This window comes from Lycium ferocissimum, chromosome 1 (assembly GCF_029784015.1).
Source record: "Lycium ferocissimum isolate CSIRO_LF1 chromosome 1, AGI_CSIRO_Lferr_CH_V1, whole genome shotgun sequence".
NCBI lineage: Eukaryota > Viridiplantae > Streptophyta > Magnoliopsida > Solanales > Solanaceae > Lycium > Lycium ferocissimum.
Genome location: NC_081342.1, coordinates 50,984,454 through 50,995,320, shown reverse-complemented (window position 1 = coordinate 50,995,320; position 10,867 = coordinate 50,984,454). Strand labels below are relative to the sequence as shown.

Below are 10,867 nucleotides of genomic sequence, written 5' to 3'. Positions count from 1 at the left end.
TTTTTGGAGTTTTCCCAAATTCCCAAATAATGATGGGGTTATGGCCTCCCGAAGTCAGATCACCCGAAAACGTAACTTAAAAACATCTTTTTGGAGGGCTTCCACTTGGATTTGGCTCAAGGATCCTTCTTGAGTTGTGTTTAACTTCACATATATTATCCATATAACTTTTCATATGTCCTTTATAAAATCTCGACATGTGGACCCCACCTCAGCTTACGATTACGAGGGCTATATATCTTTTAACGTATCATTCCAATCATCGTACGAATTCCAAATATCATACTCATGCTATCCTCATGCTAATACAGTAGAATTTCATCTTTTATACTTGTAATATTTGCTCCTCCTTGAGCTCACATTAAGCCGTCTGTAGCCTTAGTAACGCGAAATTTTCTGGGGTGTAACAGTGTGTTAATGGAGGAAGAATATGGGTTGGTTGATTTCTTGAAAATAAGCTCTTTATGATTGCTGATGAAATTGAATGTGTGTTAATGGAGAAAGAAAATGGGTTGAATGTGTGCGTGTTAATGGACGAAGAATATGGGTTGGTTGATTTCTTGAAAATAAGTTTTTTATGATTGATGATGAAATTGAATGTGTATGTTAATGGAGGAAGAAAATGGGTTGATTGATTGAAGAAGAAGAAGAAGAAGAAGAAGAAGAAGAAGAAGAAGAATAAGGGTTTAGTGATGAAGAAGATAAAATTAATAGAGAGTTTAATGGTTAATTAGTGTAAATATAATTAATAAAAGAAAAATCAAATGAAAAAAAGAAAGGAAAAGTGGCACCAATGTGGCAGTGATGTGGCACTGACGTGGCACCAATGTGGCGGAGAGTGTGCAACACTCTCCACTGTGCAACTGGGCATCAATTTTTTTTTGTGCCACGTCAGCCGAAGAAGGGTACAAAAATACAGAAAAAATAAGTCCAGGGGATAATACGTCGCCCGCAAAGGTTGGGTGCGTCATAATTAATCCGCGTATACATTGGTGGGGGTATTTGTGTATTTTCTCATTGTAATTTACTTATTTAACATAAATATTATAATAATCGACAAGAGATATTCGTGCAACGCACATACATAGGAACTAGTTATTTTAAAAACATGAATATAAATGTTGGTTGACCAAAATAGTCTTCAAATACTGAACGACTTTATACCCTTACTATTACTACTAACATTAAATTAATAATAATCCCAATTCTATTAAACTCCCAATCAGTCGTTACTATTTACTATTTTTTTTCTTTCTAAAAACTAATTAACAATCCTATTTCAACTGACCTACCTTATAACAGACTAACATCAATATCAATATATAATATAAAGCTAGCAAGAGGCCATCCCATGTGGCACCTCTCTATGGCCTCCATTCTTATTTATCTTTTTTCTCCATTTTTTGGCCTTCTTCTAATTATAAAATGACAATATCTAATATTTTAACTATTTTCCTCTTTGTGTATTTAATGTCTTTACAAGGAGTAACTACTCTTAATTCACACCTCTTCAATTTCTACTCTTGATAATATTTGCATAATTCCCACACTTTTCATGTTTTGAGTGATATGTATGGAAAATGTGGGAGCGCTGACGAAGCAAGGCTTATTTTTTATACGACTAAAGATAAGGATGTTGTTTCGTGGATGGCTATGATTGATAGATACTTTGGAGATGGGAGGTGGGAGGAAGGTTTTTTTATTGTTTTCATATTTGATAGAATCGGGAATTAGGCCTAATGATTTTACCTTTGCTGGAGTTTTGAATGCATGTGCACACCAAACGATAGAGCATTTGGGAAAACAAGTACATGGTTACATGATGCGTATAGGGCTTGATCCTTGCTTCTTTGCAGCAAGTACCTTAGTTCATATGTACGCCAAATGCGGGAGCGTAGATAGTGCATATATGGTATTTAAGCGGCTCCCAAGGCCCGATGTAGTTTCTTGGACCTCGCTGATTAATGGTTTTGCTCAAAACAGGCAACCTAGTGAAGCTCTTCGGTTATTTGACTTGTTGCTTAAATCTGGTACTCAGCCTGATCATATTACTTTTGTTGGGGTTCTTTCTGTTTGCACTCATGCAGGTTTAGTTGATGAAGGTCTTGAATATTTCTACTCGATAAAGGACAAGCATCGTCTAGCCCATACTGCTGACCACTAAGCTTGTGTGGTTGATCTCCTGAGCCGATTTGGCAGATTTAAGGAGGCTGAAGAGATTATTAGTCAGTTGCCAAAGGAGCCTGATAAGTTTTTGTGGGCTTCATTACTTGGTGGATGCAGAGTCCATGGAAATGTTGAACTAGCAGAGAAAGCAGCTGAAGCACTATTTGGAATTGAGCCCGAAAATGCAGCTACGTATGTTACCATCGGAAATATATATGCCACTGCTGGCAAATGGACTGAAGTGGCAAAAATCAGACAACTCATGGAAGAGAAAGGTATGGTGAAAAAGCCAGGTATAAGTTGGATCAATTTGCGGAGAAAAGACTATGTTTTCTTGGTCGGTAATAAATCAGATCCTAGGTCAAAGGAAATATATGACTTTTTAGGGGAGCTTTGGAGGAGAATGAAAGAAGAGGGGTATGTCCCTCACATAGATAATGTGCTGCATGATGTGGAAGAGGAACAGAAAGAGCAAAATCTCTCCTATCATAGTGAAAAGCTTGCAGTTGCCTTTGGAATTATTGCAACTCCACCTGGAACATTGATAAAGGTTTTCAAGAATCTACGGACATGCGTGGATTGTCACTCTGCGATCAAATATATCTCCAAAATAGAACAGAGAAGGATTATTGTGCGAGATTCCAGTCGGTTTCACTATTTTGAGGGTGGGAGTTGTTGGTGCAAGGCCTATTGGTGCCCACTTTTTTTTTTTTTTTTTTTTTTTTTTTTAATGTGGTGTCGGGGCCATCTTGCGTGCACCTCAACTAATTCCATGGGGTACCCGCTACCTCCCACCAACACAGGTACCGAATAACTCTATCAACCAAGGCTTGGACAGATGAGAAGAAATCACCTAGGGTCTGTTTGGAAAACCATCTGGTAATTGGAATTGGTGTAATTACTAGGGTAGTAATTACACAGTCTAGTAATTACACATTATTATAATTACAACGACCTGTTTGTTTGTCATAATGTAATTACAAGCATGCTGTTTGGTCGCACAAGTATAATTACACAGTTAATTTATTTAAAAATAAAATTTAATTATAAAAAATTTAAAATTTAACATTTAAAAAATATGTGCCTTTATAAGTGATATTAAATTAGGTATTTAATAACATATTGTTTCTTGAAAATATAGAAATTAATAATTATATACTTGTAGCTAATATTGTAGAAAATTGTTGATATATATTTTCCAAATTAATAATATTTTAATTTTAATTAATTATAAAACTTAAAAGCAGACTTTCTTGTGAGAACATCATGGATTGGATGTTTGACAAAAAAATAATATTTATAAATATATTGCCATAAATATATCAACTGTAAGTGAAAAATAAACAACATGCAGTGTGAAATAACAAGTCAATAGTACTAAAGCAAATAAATTAAAATCGAAAATATAATCTAAATTCAAAATTCAGAAGAAAAAGTTTAACATAATACTCTTATGTCAAATTCCAACATTACATAAGTAAGTTCTAACATAACTTAAATAAATATAATTCAAAAGAAAGGGAAAATGCAAGTCTATAACCTCATTAATTCTACTTTAATAGCGTCACTCATTATATGACAAGTTTGTTAATGACTCATTCTTTCTGATATTAAGACGTGTAGTTTCAAAACTTAGAATAATAAAACGGTTATGCTAAATGAATAAAATAATAATAATAAAAAAAAATAGGACCAATTACATGGAACCACAAGAAGTAAAGGTTAGGAATGAGAAGAAAGGAAAAAGATAAATAATGTAAAAAGAAAAATATTTTCCTAAAATAAAATAATTTAAAAGTAAAAATAAAAATAAATTAAAAAAGAAAAGAAATCAAAATAAAACAAAAAAGAAATAAACTTAAAAGTAACCTTGTAAGTACACGGTGCAATAAAAAACATATAAAAAAAAGAAAAAAAGAAGGCAATTTTATTCACCCAAGATTGAGTAATGTGAAACCTAAACCCTAAACCCCCCTACACTTTTCAGGCCATTCATGGCCTCTACGGCCACCATGCAGCCTCCACAAGAGGCTGCGCCACCTACACTACCTCAAATAAATCCCATGCAAACCCTAAACTATGCTACTTTGTTGAAATCATCAACTTTGAATGCAGCCGAAACCAACCAGTCGACTACCAAGACTGTTTTACCTATTCCTATGAAGCCTATTGTGTATCACCATGGTGAACCAACAATACAATACACCATGGAAGAAATATCGAGGATGATAATCCATGAGAAACTTCAATATGCAGTTGTGGGGAAGTTTAGTTATGGATTACCAGATTTGCATGCACTACGTAAGTTGATTCCACAACAATGTGAATTAAAGAGTACAACCACCATTGGTCTGTTATGCAATAGGCATGTTTTGATCAGATGTGAATTGTTTGAAGATTATGTAACTTTGTTATCGAAACCTGCCTTTTGGATCAAGGAGAGTGGAGGTTATCATCCAATGAGGACACTTAAATGGGATCCTTGGTTTAATCCTGAGGAGGAGACATCGATTGCCATTGCTTGGATCTCTTCCCTACGCTAGCACCAAATTATTTTGGTCAATCGCGCTGTTTTCAATGGTCAGCAGTGAGGCAAACCATTAACTTTAGATGTGGCAACTAAAAATAAAACAAGGCCAAGCTGTGCTCGTGTGAAAGTTGAGGTGGATTTGAGGGTCGAACACCCTAAGAGAGTGCAACTACAGGCTGTAGATAGCACAACTGGAGAAGTTAAGTCAAGGTGGGTGAAAATTCAATATGATTTTTTGCCTAAATATTGCAAGGAATGTTGTTTACAAGGCCATGATGAAGATGGATGTTGGAAACTACATCCTGATCTGATGCAAAATAAGGAGAAGGAGGAGGTTTCTAATGGTGATAAAGGGAAGCATCTTGCAGTCCCTAACAATGGAAAGGCAACAAGCAATGTAACAAACAAGGCAAAACATAATAACAGGATGCAGGCAGCTCATGCAAACAATAGGAAAAATAAACAGGTTATTAGGGTCCTAGAGAGTGGCAAGGTAGTTGGTAATGTTCAGAATTTAAATGAGTGGAAGTTTCAAAGAGGAAAGAACCAGGTGCAGGATGCAAATAACACTCAAAATCAAATTACTTTGGCAGTAGGAAAGGAAAATGAGGGTACAAGTAAACAAGGAGAGTTACAGAAATGTAATGATGTTCAAATACTTAATAAATTTGCAGCATTGGCAAATGATGATGATGTGCTAGAAGTGATGGCCTTGGATGAGGGTCAATTTCATCAGCAGAATACTGCAGTTTTGAATGCAGAAGATGTTCAGTTGGTAGTGGCACCTGTTCACACAGGGATTGATCTTTTTGGTGCTGAGAAGGCCTTGAACATCAATGCTGCTGTGTTTACTCCTGCCAAGAAGCAATCTACTCCAACTAAAGAGTGGGTTGAAACTAATTTTCAATCAGGAGTGCATAAGGTCACCACAAACCAGGCATGTCAAGATATTCCTTCAACTACCTTTGCTGAAGATGGAGACACTGGTACTGCTAAGAAATTGTGGAGTGAACAGGTTGAAGAAGATGGAGAGGAAGGAGAAATTTATGGAGTCAAACAAGCTGATGTTACACATTATGCAGACTCCATTACATCTTCTCAAGAGGTTAACAATATGTTTGACGAGGTTCAAACATGATGTGGAAGATGACTTTCGAGATAGGCCCTACACAAGCAAAGTTTCTTTGGTTCAATGAGCTTCTTGCGTCTATACAATTCCAACGAACGAAACAAGAAAGTTTCTGCCGTCGCCGTTTCGGTATGGACAGAAACAAAGAAAGTTTCTTGCTCTTCAAGCCGATCTGCCGTTTGCCGTTCCGTGGCAGACCAAAACAAAGTTTCTTTGAGTTGCTTCTTTGGTGTTGTTAATGAGGAAAATAGCTTGTTTCCTCCATCTATAGGTGTTGAGATATATAGGAAAGGCCAGAGCAATGTCAAGGGTGATATAGCTAAGGATAGTGGTGAGAGGAGTGAACAAATGGAAGAAGATATTGAAGAGGGTGACATCTCAGGATATAAAGCAGTTGGTGGGCAGTCTCCTGATTTAGTCGACTCATTAGAAAGATAAGCGGTCGACTCATTAGAAGGAATGAAAGCCATGTTTACCGAGGCTGCAGATGAGTCCGAACATGTTCACGAAAAAACTCATCAACATCTTGGTACCACTACTTCTAGTACTAATATACAGAAACATATTGCTTTGGTGCCAAATGCAGATGGGAATGATGCTAATCAGATGGCTATTCTAAGCATTCAAGGGCATCTGCAGGTGGCTATTCCTAAGGGAGATGGTCCAAAAATTGATATGGATGAAGAGTCGATTGCACAAAACTTCCGCAATGCTGCAAGGGATGGAGATTTGTCTCCTAGACAGGTGGAAAGTGTAAAACGACACAAAACTCATGCAAGGAAGGCGGTGGGATGGGAAAATGATCGAAGAATTTGTCCCAAGGCGGATACCGATGAGACAAGCAAAGAAAATGTGGCGGCTCCACCGCCACTTCCACAAAATCCACAAGATCCAAGAAGAAATGATAAAGTTCCAACATTTTTTGGAAAGGCATGAAACACAAGACAAGGTGGAAAAATCAATGAATATAGAAGATTTTACAAGTTCAGAGATTAAGGGTTATGTCTTTATTCTTGTATTATTTTAGCATTATCATATGTAATATCATCATAGAGTGTGTTATAAACTCTGTGGTGATCATAGCTTATTTGATCATTTCGAGTTCATTTTTTCTTCATTCCGGTTAGTTTAGGTTTTTGCCTCATAGGATTAGTAAGGTAAGGCCTAGTCCCCCTTACTTGTACTATCCCTTTGGGGTTTTTTTTTTTGCTTTCTAGAAAATTAATAAGACTAGCCCTGGGCCCAAAAAGCCTAGTGGACTTTGATAAAAAAAAAAAAAAAAAAAAAAGTACACGGTGTAATTACACCAAAGTCTCAACCTCCCCTTGAAAATTGGAGAGTGTAATTACACCCTCTCAATTACACCCAATTCCCACTTAACCAAGTAATTACTTGCCCAAACAAACATGCCAAACTGTGTAATTACACCCAATTACAATTTCTTGGGTGGCTTTCCAAACAGGCCCTAGTGTTTTTTGCCTCCGTTGGGAATTGAACTTGACCTCATAGTTCCCAACCCACTTCATTGATCACTAGGTCACACCTTTGGGTGCAAATTAGTGGGAATTGATCCTTGTTCCTCTAGATACATAACTCAGCATTCAACCAAACGCACCATTCAATCATTTTTATTGGTGATTTTCGCCTTTGTTTTTGGAGGAAACTACAGAAAGAATAATTATCATGTCTTGATCACGAACTGCAATGGTTTTGGAACAAGTAGTGTTTTTTCTAAAAAGGTATTTTACTTCCTACCACATCTAGTCATTATTTTGCGGATGACTTTTGGCTGTTTGGTTGGTGACAAAATGGTAGTAAACAGCTTAATTCGAACATTTTAATTCAGCATTTTAATGTTGATTGTAAGATGCTGTATACACTATTTTTGGAATTGATTCATGTTATATCAAATTTATTTTAATTTTGAAAAGAACTCATGTTATATCAACTTTGTTCTTTGATAGTCCTAGTTGTGAACTTTAGCCCTTTTGAGGGTGCTTTTCTGATATGTAATTGCTGTGAAGTAAAACTAAGTTTTGTTTGGTTTTAATTTTTATTCTTTAGTTTGCTAGGGGTGTTTTCTGTTTATATTGAGATTTTGTCTTGATGCTTAACCATTTGTGCTTCAGTTTCTTGTTTTTGTTTCATGCACGTGAAATCCTGTTGTTCCAGTGTAAGCAGTGGAGTAGATATCAGATCTGTGAATGGCATTTTCTTCTTTCTGACCCATAAAATGTGCATTTTTTAAAATAATTTTCGTTTCTGTGTGCATGTGTTGATTGTTGTATCCTAGTATTAGTTTTGCCGAGAAGGCTCATGAATTCCTCCAAATTTGTGCATAAATGTGTCTTTCTCAGCCAATTTGAATAATCTAACTTCATTGGCATACTTGCATAGCCAGGTTTTAACTTGCATCAGAAAGATTTCTATTCTCTGAGTTGTCACCAATAATTGGTTAAGTTGCCCTTATATCCTTGAACTTGCGGCCTGAACTGGCCATTTTAGTTACTGCAAATCTCTGGTGACTCATCGTCATCGGTGATCCCCTGCCCATATCTTTGTGCTCCATTATAGCCTTATTGGATCTTCCGTTTGTATATACTGTCTAATTCGTTGTGTGAATAAGATTTGTAATCTCGTCTTCTTTTCTTGTATTTCTACTTTTTGCAGATGCAATTGGGACAAAGATATAGTTGAACTCTCGTGTCCCTTGGTATTTGCCTCTGGAATAAAGTAATCTCTCTTCAAGTAACTTTCACGCGACAGCTTTCGAGTGCTTCTTCTGTGTAAGACACATAAAGCTTCAATCTCTTGGATTTCTTTATGAATAAGTCTGATAATGGTAAAACCTCTGTGCAAATTTTATGATTTAGAATTAGCGAACGCCTTAATTTCTTTTATATATTAAGTGCAAATATGTTTCTAAAACTCTTCAAAGGTTAACTATAAATATGGAACATATAGAAAACTGGTGTTCATGGTATGTTGTGTTGATTCATGTGTAAAATCAAAGGATAATATGCAAATAACAATCCATCTGCGTTTTACTGATCAAAGAAAAAGAAAATGCACCTGCATTTGAGGACAGGCTTAGTTACGAAGGCTTAAATGGTATCATATTTTTTGCTTAGAAAATGAATAGTACAAGGAGGGTCCAAGTTAGGCATGCTTTTTGGTGTCATGCAGTTTACATGCAACTCATATGTAGATTGATCATCTCGCTCCATCTCCTCCTGTGTCCTTGATGGATCTATTTTAAGCAAATAAAGTATTTGACATGACTTTATTCTCTTAGATAAGCCAAAGGATAGCAAATTTGGCATAATTTATAAAGTGGATTGAGAATCATGAGGTCTCGGGTTCAAATTTCAACCTAGGCAAAAAATCACTGTGTGTGTAATTTGAATAAGACAAACCTAAATACTTTTTGCGCATTTTGTAAAGTTCAGAGATTCATGTTGAAGTTATAGAAGATCTTGAACCTTTTGTGGATGTTTGTGAATTTGTAGCACCTTCTCTTGGATTGGATAAACTAGTTCTCACGAGCTATACCAATTCGTCTACAAGTAATTATTTGAATATAAATGAGCTAATTAATATTTTATTTTGAAGCGAAATGTATTAGCATAGCGGGTATTCTAAAATCTAGATGCAATCTCGACTCTCCAGTTTGATTTTCTATTAAATAGAAATGCTGGTTTCGACATGTCAGTTAAATGACATTAAATTCGTTCCAAGGGGCATTTTGGATATTTGAGTATCTAATGAAACGTGTTCCATCCTAAAAACTCAACAGCTACCGTCAATTGGATGTTTCTCGATGGTTTTCTCTCCGATTACGTACACACCAGCTGCAATTGATGCGGTGGCTGCAAAAAATATCAGTTGCAATTCTTTCCCTCATGGAAGCTGCGATTCTCCCTCTTCATTTTCTATAATTGTTTTTCTCTCTTTTATTCCTGCCTTGATTTTTTTTTTTTTTTGGTCAAATTTATCTAATTTCACTTCAAGTTTGTTTGGTGACTGCTGCATCTCTTTTGTCTTCTTTATTCAGGTTTTATCCTTCTTTTTTGGTTCAAGGTAAAGAGAGAGTAACTATCTCCAATAGGCTTTTACTTCAATTGTAAATGGCATGATAGGAATGGTGAAACTCTGTTCTTACCTTCTTGAACATGTGGTCTGAAATTTTTTAGAACTTCAAGTGGAAAAGAAAAAGCTCACAATTGAGTAGATGGTTGATGTATCGGACTCGGCCCTAGCTTTCGTAGCATGCATTTCCATCAGCAACCGATTCGGTAAGCTACGTCTATCTAAAAGTGGTATAGATTTTCTAAAATATGTTTTCCTTCAATACTTCTGTGCCCTCCGGATAGTCTCATTCTTTTCGTCTTTCTAAATTTTCTCCAATTTATTCATTGTGATGAGCTTTGTTTTCTCTTTGGCATTCTTTGCTGATTTTAGATTTTCCCATGAATTTCACTTGCAATACATAACTGTGTATCTCTTTTGTTCTCAATTCAAGTTCAATTTTACTTTGATGTTAACTCAGTTGATTTTTAGGAGCTTTTTGTTGTTATATAACAAAAATCTTTGTATTCTGCGCAATTTTAGAGTTCGTCACGAAGAGTAATGTGTCTGAATTTTTGGGATTAGAAAGTGCGGTTGCTGTGTTATTGATAGTCTTCAAAAATTCAGCTAATAAGTGTATGAGATTAAATAGAAATTAGACGACATGCTCGCTCATTGCCATGTTTTGATCGGGGACTGTAGTAAGCCATTTGATGAATAGAATCCTGCATATGTTGCTGGCTATAGCGTGCTAACATAATCTGGTGTTGATACTATTTTGTCCGGTACGAACTTTGATTTTTTATTCCTTTTTCTCTAGAGATGGGCATACACTATGGTGAAATTGTTTTTCTCAAAAAAAGTTCATTCAGTATTCCATTTTGCTACTCTCAGGTTCATGAGTATTGTCTGAGAATACAATACAGGTACCCCTTCACTATTACAATCTAATTTCTTCCAAAAGGTACTTACAA

The 10,867-nt window shown here is 35.8% G+C and overlaps 1 pseudogene; it reads left to right on the top strand.

Annotated features, from left to right (window-relative positions):
• The first annotated feature begins 1,562 nt into the window (after nt 1-1,562).
• Nucleotides 1,563-2,860, top strand: LOC132065029 (pentatricopeptide repeat-containing protein At4g37170-like; annotated as a pseudogene).
• The last annotated feature ends 8,007 nt before the right edge of the window (nt 2,861-10,867 follow it).